Consider the following 10371-nt stretch of genomic DNA (forward strand, 5'->3'; position numbering starts at 1 on the left):
GAATGAGATTACTTCGATGAATGAAATTTATTTTGCTACGCTTGTTTCAACATTGTTTTGTCAAGGAAAGTATTGCATTATTATTTTACAACATCATTTTTACAAGGCACAAATACCCTACTCGTGATTTGGTTTTATAAGATTATCATTTTGTATTTTAGTTTATCATTCAATTATCTGCTTTAAGATTGTTTCCCATCTATGCCCTACTCACGGAGTTGATGATAACTGAGTTTGTGAGACTCACCCTCTTATCTCCCTTTCGCATATAGTGATCTACGTAGCATGCATTCATCGGCATTTATTATCCATTGTGGATAAGTAAAGGCATCTCATAGCACTCATTTCGAGTTGCTCCGCTGTTAGAGGTCAAGTCGTCCGTACTATATTTTACTTTTGTGAATAAACACTAGTCTCAATGTAAATGTATAGTTAGAAATTATACATTTGGATGTAGTTCTACAATTATGTGGAATAAAAGTTGAGTTAATTTATAATGACATTTGTTCAAATCATGCTGCGAAGAGTTATACAGTTCAAAGAAATTTCATAGATTGATGGCATGATTATAATGTATTAATGAGAGTTTCAAACTAGCCTTGTTTGGGACTTAACGGGTTCTCTCGAAAGTCTTAAATGTCAGTAACGATCAGGAAGAGGGTCGTTACAAAGCTGCTAGTGGAGAACAAATCATGCTTGTGCCAAAACAACGAGCAAAAAACTTATCCCGCTCAATGCCGAATCAGCTAGTGAAAAGTCAAAGTCATCTACTGGAGTAATCTCTCATTAGTTAGCATTGTACACTACAGGTAGGAATCATAGGCAGCATGTCAACCATTGCCCTTGCTTACCATGGTCCTTAAGACACAAATATAGTCATAAGGTATCGAACCCCACTCATCTACAAATCAAATCAACGTTCGAAATTCATCCGTCGGATGGAAACACAAACCCATAAATAAGGCCATCATGCCTTTATCATTCACATTTCCTCAATAAACCACAAATTATATTCATCGAGCTTCAATCGTCTCTAAGCTTATTAAGGTTCTAGGTGCCTCTAAGTCTCCAAGGCATCATTCAATCAATTCATTTCGACATATCAATCACCTAAGGTAATCCACTCCTAAAGGATCAACATAGCCTACAGACTTCCTAGTCTAGACCTACACAACATAGGCCACCCATGTGGTTCACATTACAGTGCACAAACACACAATATATAGTTTAGTTTTGTAGCCTAGGCACTTACATCCAAGCAATCATATATATATATATTCATATATACACATACACATAAATCATGTGTTCTATAGCCTAAGCATGTTCATCGAGGCTGACATACAAAATCTAGTACCAATGCAGTGCCTCTTCCATGTGTCATGCATTTCATGCACTTTTGTTTAAACCCACTCATAGTGATAATAAGAGGCATTTCGTGCCAACCTCTGATCCTTAGCCTCCATCATCGTCTAGCTTGCAAATGAGTTGATTTAATTTGATTTCCCCTTTAAACACAACGAAACATAAAAAATGTTAATTATTCCTAGCTTTCAAAAAGTGCCAGCTTTTCACACAATTAACTAAATTCTAGCAATCCAACTATTGAAGCTCAAATCCTTCATTAACGTTAAACCCATACCTTAGAAGTTGGCTTGCATTAGTCTTAGCTCCAAATTCTTCAATCCAAGCTAAAATGGAAAATTTACTAAATTTGAAAAAAAAATCAGATTCAAAGTTATTAACCTATTATATTTAAAAATAACCTATAAAAACATTAAATCTTACCTCTAGAATGGTTTCCTAGGAGTGGATCCTACCTTTTTTATTTTGCCTTTTCTCTCGATATATCAATTACATTTTCCTTTATTTCGAATGAATGTATCGATACATTGGGGCAATGTATATATAAATTTTGGGCTGAATGGCCTTAGGTACTTTCTACTTCAAATATCAATACATTTGGACAATGCATCGATACATGTTCAGTTTTGGCCAAACCTATCTATACATTTTTAATGTACTAATGGAATATTCTTCTTGAGGCCTTTGTTGTTCATCCTACCAAGAATGTATCGATATATTGGGGTATGTATAGATACTTTTACCCCTATAGGCAGTTCTAAGCTTCCTAAGAACTCCAACAATCCAAGTTCAACAACCCAAAATCATTCCTTGTTAATATCACACCTCAAATCATTCAATTAACTTAACCCCATACATATATATCCCAAAACATAACATCAAACTTAGATCAAAACCTCAAATTGTGGGATTTATCACATATTTCCTTAAAGTTTTGCCAAAGTGGCAATACATTCTCTATCAAACACTAGGCATACATATTATATCATTAGTGTCCTCGAGACTCCACATAATTCATACAGCATTCTTAGTTTAATTAATCTTCATTGAAAATTGAAGGTGTTACATAATCATACATTATCCTATTTTGACCTTAATTTTTAACTTTATTCTTATATTTCCTTAATCATTATGCGTTATTTTATTCTTGATATCATATATCTTATTTTTTCTTATCCTTCTTTTTACTAATGGATTTTTCATTATTTATTTATTTTTATTGATTATTATCATTTTTATCGGTATGGGAATGAAATCTTTATATCGGAGAAATGTTCCAATTTTGTCCTAACTTTTTGGTGAAGTTTAGGAATTTCTCCTTACTTAGGGAATTTTTTTAGAAAGCTTGCCTCTATAAACTTATCCGAGAAAATCCCTATTATGACCCAAACTGGAGAGCCATTGTTGGGATAACCCTTATAGCCAAATGAGATTGGTTAAGGCTTGATTCCAATCATGCAATGCTATCATTCATATTGAATGATTAGAGGTTTTTCTTCATCAATAAGACATTAATTATAACGAGTTATTAGTCTAATTAGATGAAGTCGATGAGATTAATATGCCTTGCAAGGGAACTGTAATGGGTTATTGTTATGAGATCCTTATGCATCAAAGCATAATCCTAAAATGTTCCTGGTTAATGTATCATTGAGACTGAACATCAATGATGCTTAGAAATTGGTACTTTTTATGTTCTTTACTTTGGAAGTAAGCAATTGATCTCATAGATTGAATTATAGAGATACTTGGAAATAAAATGTAGGTGCTTGCTTAGGAGAGCAAGTTCACTAAACATGACCCACCATGAAAAGTGCATTTGGTAATACACTCAAGTGGCTATGCAACACTTCTCATGTGTTAGTAGTGTAAATACTCCATAGACTTAAGACACTAGGTTGTCTTATATGTGGAGTGATATGGTTTAATTTTATCTGTACGAGTGCTTAACCAAGGATGCCTAAACAAGATGCTTTTGGGTATAGTATGAAGCATGTGAAGGCAAATGAGTGGTCAAGATAGGAATTATCACTTCAAGTGTTTTAGAGAACATATCCTATCAGTTCTTGGTTAGTATTAGCTTATTGAAATCCTTGGCCAAGGCAACTTGGAGATTATGAAAAGGTTTCATAAGTTTCTATAAAACTAATGTTATAATAGTAAGAACAAATATAGAGGTTAATAAGAATAGACACTGTACCAAGTTCTTATCATCTTCGGGATATATAATGAAGGAATGAATTATACTGATAGACTATACATTGAAAGGTCACCATAAAACCCTTTGACTCTCCTAACAATTGGGTAGCCATGATGCATTGCTAAATGCCAATCTTGGTCTGTGGAATTGATTATAAATCAATTGATTGAAACTTTTATTAATCAATTAAGTCATTACTCAATTCCATTGCCATCATGATAGGAACCTAATAGGTCATATAAAAATGATTACATTTGAATTAAATTGGGAGAGTGATGACTTAAGCTAAACTTAATCACATGCTAGGTAATTAACTTCTATAAACTTAATTAAAAAAAGTTAATTTAGTTTGGGCAAAATATATAAATAGTTATAATTTTAATGCCAAATTTACAATAATATAAAAGAAATTATTTCAATTTAATTTTCATTCGGCTTAATTAAAATAATTTAATTAAGTCATGGATCTATATTCTAATGGGTTATAATTTGGAAGGCCTTATTGCGAAATTAAAGTTAATTTTAACCTAGCTATGTAAATGACATTTAACTATTTTTCCATATATGAAGAAAAAGAGTTGTTAGACCAAAAAAAATGGTTTTCTCCTTGTATCGTCACCTACTTTCTGAAGAAGAAAATTTGTTTGTGAAGTAATTTTTCAAGTGTGTGATTGGCCATTTTTATGAGAAGTAGAAAATGATAAATGTTGTCCCCTTTTGCTAGCACAAAAGCATAGTTAAAATCTTCCTCCTTTGTTGAAAAGTTTAAGTGAAATCATGTGACTATAGTTGAGGCGAAGAGCTTGATTGGCTTGGGTTCTTGCTCCTTATGGTGTTCTCAAGTTGCATTAAGGAGACTACTATTTTGATTCGAAGAATGTTGGCAAGGTTAGCTTTTGATTTTATGATTTTATATGCCATTCTATGTGTTAAAATATCACCATGGTGATCCATAGATGGAGGTGTGTTTTTTTTATAAAGTTTTAATTTTCTTTGTGCTGCATAATTTTTAGCATGCTCTCCATAGCCAAACCTAACAGTCGTGACTGGCGCATGAGTCCAACATGCAAGGCTTGGGGAACCTAAGCAAGCCTTAAAAGTTTGAATCACATCAAAACATATAATATATATATATGTAGCTAAAGGTTTTCACATCAAACATATTTACAAATAATTCAAAATTCAGATACATAAAAGTTACCCCTTGGCACATAATCCATACATAACATTCACAAGCCATATGTTGGCTAACAAAGCAAGTTCATATTTTACAACCTTTAGGCAATTTTAAAAGGCAAAATCGTGTTTACACACTATCCCAAGTACACATGGTTGGGAAAGACCAAAACCGATAGTGGAAGCTATCACATCATAGACTTAGCGGAGTGTACCCATTAGATAGGAAACCTATTGGATGCCAAAATTTTTCGATCAAAGAATAACACTAGCCATGCAAGTCATATGGCTTATTTGTCTACACATGGTACAAATAAAAGGGTGAGCCATCTAATACTAAGTAAAGGGGTGCACATATGTCAAATAAAATTGTGCAGATAAAGGAATACATATAAACATTTACAATGCTATCAAACATATTCGAACAAACATCTCCAACAATAAAGGTGTATCATATAATCCCTAAAAGGGCATTCTTTAATCTTACAAATCACATCAATGACACTATATCTCTACAAATAGTGCATATTAAATTAGGTTTACCTAAAAAGCCATCACAAAGTTAGTCTCCATAGGCAAACCATAGTTACCAAAGAATAATATCAAATTCAAACTCATTTCTACTTATGTCAAAGTTGTACGTCATGTACTAATCAAAATTCATTTACTCTTTAATAATCTCATAATCAAATCATAATCGTTGAGTGGTCCTTCTTCGACATAATCAAATCATGTATGGTGGCCAATCAATGGAGTCAAATCGTGCACGGAGTCAAAACAATTGTTGGAGAATTAGATCATGCACGACACCGAAGTGATCAATGGAGGGTCCAAACCATGCTCATGGCACCAAAGTGACTGATGGAGAATTAGATCACGCTTAGAGCCAAAGCATTCAACGGAGAACAAATCACACTCAGTGTTGAAGTAACGGTGAAAAATCAAATCACAGGAAGATGACTCCATTCATCCTTAAATTAAATCAATAGTCAAAATTTCTCATCATCGGATAGAATAAATATCCACAATCAGGGCCATAATGCCTCCCATATCACATACATACATATTTCATATAAGAGATCATTCTTAATGAGCTTCAATGACTAACTAGCTCATTTTTAAATGTCCTTGATCCTTCAAGGAATCAAACTTTAATATCTTCTGAGGGGCTATTTGTCTAGAGTAAACTACTTTTAAACATTCATCATATTCATCATCTCCACTAGACCTTCGAGTTTAGGCTCGAACATATGCCATTAGATGGCTTACACTAAGGCACACACACACACATACGCAAATTCACATATAATCATTTAAGTAGCCTAATCACATCTATCTAGGTAATGTGAATAAATATATAGACATATATCTCATTCAAGATGGCAGCGTATTTAATAATGCATCATGCATCACATGCATTTATTCAAATAATAAATTACAGTCATACTTACAAGAGAAGGCTACTTCATAGCCAAATCGAGCTTCTCTTACATTCAATGATTTTGCAACCCATCAATGTGTTGCTCACTCTATTTTCCCCTTGAACATATCAAAACAATAATTTTTTCTTAGCTTCAAAAGTCCCCGGCATTTTAAACTAGGCTTTATTCCAACTACTCATAGTTATAAAACCTCGGTTCCAAATCTTGAGTTCAAAAGGCTTACATTTTTACCTTTGGTGTTGGGTTGCTCAAATCTCAACTCCAAATCCTTGACAAACTTAAGAAGAAAGATTATACCAAAGTTGGAGTAAACAGATTTAAAGGTTATAAATTGTTTAAATTGAAAATCAATTGGTAAAAATGTTTGATCTTGCCTTAATATCGATTTTCCAAGCTCAGATCCACTTCAAAGGAGCTCTAAATTTCACACGAGATTTAGGATTTTCAGAGGGCAAAGAGTGGGGAAGGTTTCCTTTTGTTTTAAAATGAATTGATATCCTGAAACCTTTTAATTTTGCATTTTTACACTCATCTATTGATAGATAGAAAGCATATATTAACTAATCACTATTATTTTTTGCATTGACCTTTCGTCTATCGATAGATTTGTTGCGTCTATTGATAAATGGTGTCTTGGACCCTTTAACATTTTCTTTGTTTAGCTATCTATGTATAGATTCCATGGATCTATCAATATATGCTTCTCAACTTGTTCTCAACTCATCTCGTGTAGCCATCTATCAATAGTTTTCATCCTACATACTTCATTTAGTTCCTGAGTGGAAATCTATCAATAGTCAAGGAAAATCTATTGATAGATGTTTGTCCAACTTGCCCTCCCAAGCCTTCTATCTTGTGTCTATCGATAGATCATACCCAAAACTCAAAATTTTCACTCCCCGAGTCTCCAAATGCGTTCCTTTAAGCACCTATATCATTTCTGTTCAAACAAACACTTCAAATCCTTCATAAAGCTCAAAATTCGTACATCTTTACTCAAATATAACATTAAATCTCAATCCCAACTTCAAAATTTAAGATTCATCAACCATTTTTCTAATAATTTGCCTAGGTGCTATAAGGCATGGTTCCATATAATTAGCATATTCAACATGTCACCAAAAGTCCTCAAACACATAATAAATTTCAAAGTCATTCTCTATACACATATGCATATTCTTAAATCTTCAAACAGATGCTTCAAAATTTAGACTAACTCCTCACATAGCTTAGTTGACACATCCCGTAATCCATATCAAGGTCGAGAGTGTTACAATCCCATCATCAGAGATTATCTCTCACGAACCAAATATTTTATTAATGCACATGATACAACCACGAAATGATGATATGATTTTCCAATTTTAAATAATGGGAAACAAAAACCTTGTATCAGAAAAAATCATTCATAGACTATCCCAACGTTTTGGTGAAGTTTAAAAGTTTTTCCTCACCTAAGGAGATTCTTGATAGGACTTTTCTCTATAAGCTTTTTGAGAAAATCCCCTCATCGGAGTTTTTGTAGCCATTGCAAAAATAATCGAGTTGCATGTAATGCCAAGAATCATGGATGATACTAAATGAAATTAACTTCAAAAGTCTCTTACTTAGGATAATTACTTGAATCATTTGTTGATTACTATATTAATTTTAATTAATTAATATTAATAAAATATTTAATGGATTAGTTCATTTAAATTATTATTCCCATTAGAATAATTATTTCAATTAACATAGTATTAGAATATAAAACTAGGGCTTGTCCCGACGCTTCGATGAAAACCCTAATCAAATTCCTCACGTAGAAAATTGTCCCAAAACTATAACTTTTTGCCTTGTCAGGAGAAATTCCATCAACGAGTTAACTTAAAATAGCCATTCTATTTTTATATTCATAATTAATTTTTATATAACTATATATATTTTGTATAACTAAACATTTTATTATTATTTTTACCTATGTATATTTCATGTTACTAAATACTTTTTTATTATTTCTACCTATGTGAAGTTTTTATAACTAAATATTTATTCTTCTCTATATAATTCTTACTAGCTTTTTTCAAAATGTTTTACTTCCATATTCCTAATATTTTTACTATAAAGATAAATATTTTTAGATTATACTTTATCATATTTTCATAAAATATATACTTTTATATTTAAATTTCTTAAGAACATAATAGGCCTACATGCAACAACCAACACAAAATTCAACCATCAAAACCTAAAGCAGCAGCCCAATGATTTCAACAAATAAAGCCCAAATAATAACAGCCTAATGAAGAAAAGGTTATAACTTGCTTGGGCTCAAACTGGCCAAAGGAGATAAGGCAGTTAAGAATCACACAGGGTCTACTTCAGCAGCTTGTAATGCTTCCAACCAAACACACTACTTCGTGAACAAACCCCTTCCCTGAAACGATGCCATTTAAGCACTAGCCTTTAAATTACTCAAACAATCAAAACAGTGCCATTTTTAGCACCCCAAGCCTTCCAAAACCTAAGTATTTAAGTCCTTTTCTCTATTTTCTCCTTATTTCGTTCTTTCTCATTCATTCTTTACCCTAAGCGGCTCTCTCTTCTTGATTTTTGAACCTTAGCCCAAAATCCCCACCATGAGATTGTCGTTCATGCCATCATTGTAACACCACGTGACCTGAAATGGTAGTTAATACGCCTTAAGGACAAGATTAAGACCAATTGAGGTCAATTAAAGAGTTTAGGAGTGGTGAAAGAGAAAAGAAATAGTTTAAAATAAAATAGTCCATATGTAATAAAATAATAATATTTTATTAAAGTTGTTGTTAAAAGGAGCGATGAAGTCAAACCAAGGTAAATTAAAATGTTTTGGAACCTCGAAAGCTAGATGGAAAATTTTAAATTAAATAATATTTTATTAGTAAAATATTATTTAAATAATATTGAGATATTTCTATTATGAGTGATGGACAAACTCACATAATTTAAGCATTGAACTTAAGTGAGGGAGTTATAATATAATTTTGATGATTTGAAGAATAAAATATTATTTTACTGATTCTAGAATATTATTTTAATGAGTGAAATTTTAGTGATATAAGTATTAATAAAAGTATATGTGAGTTTGGAAGAATTGAGACATGGAAAATTAATTGAGATAATTAAGATATGTGGGATAATGAAATCTGCATGTGGATTCACTATTACATGTGAAAAAGGGAAAGTTAGTGGGGAACAAGTGGGATGCCCACCATGTGAAGTAAAAAAAAAGAATAAGAATAAATCCTATTGCATGTAATAAGATTGGTGCATTAGGTGACCAAATGCGGAAAGAAAAAAATGTGGGATGCATGTGACTTGAATAGTTTGGTGAATGACCAAATAAAATATAAAGCAAAGGTTGTGCATGAAATATGATTGAATGAATAAGGTGGTGCATGAAATAAAGAATGAAGAAAGAAAGGATGAGGTAGTGAAGGTAGCAAATGGAGAAGATAAATCAGGATAGACATTGGGCCAATGATCAAGGGAGAAAATTTATGCATGGAAATTGAGTGAGTGATGAGTTGGTCCAATAAGAAGTGAGGAGTAAAAGAAAGAAGAGAAGGGTGGGGAAAGGCTTGGGAAAACCATGCCTTTAAGGGGAAAAAGAATGAGAGAATTTAGCCTTGTGAAGCTCCACCCGAGAAGAAGAAAGAAAAGAGAAGTAAATAGACATTTAAGGTAAAGCTTGGTTTTTTTTTTTCAGATAAATCTTAAGAAACAGTGAGGTTTTCTTTCCTTTACTTTGATGAGTCTTGGCATCTCAACATCCAAAGACAACTTTGGAGATTTGAAGGAGATGTGTGGCTTGGTTTCAAGATCCAAGTGAGGAAAGGTAAGAATTGTGATTTTAGTTTGAATATGTTTTTGAAAACCCAGAATGGTAACATAGGAAAATGTTTATGAAACAACGGTTTCCCAAGATTTGAAAGAAATAGGATGCCATGCATGTCATCAACCTTTGGTTGAGTGGTGGATTTAAGCCTTGATGATCAAAACTTGGAGGCAAATTGGAGATGCATGCCAAGTCCAAGTTATCCTAAAGGTAAGCAAGCAATGAGAATGGATTGTGTTTTCTTAGATTCGGCTAGAAAGAATGTGTATACTAGTTATATGTTTTGAAGAAAGTAAAAGGTAAAGGATTATGCATGTAAAGATTTAAGA

The sequence above is a fragment of the Theobroma umbraticum genome, unplaced genomic scaffold (genome assembly GCF_002168275.2).
Source record: "Theobroma umbraticum cultivar Fairchild unplaced genomic scaffold, ASM216827v3 scaffold_34.0, whole genome shotgun sequence".
In the NCBI taxonomy this organism is placed as follows: Eukaryota; Viridiplantae; Streptophyta; class Magnoliopsida; order Malvales; family Malvaceae; genus Theobroma; species Theobroma umbraticum.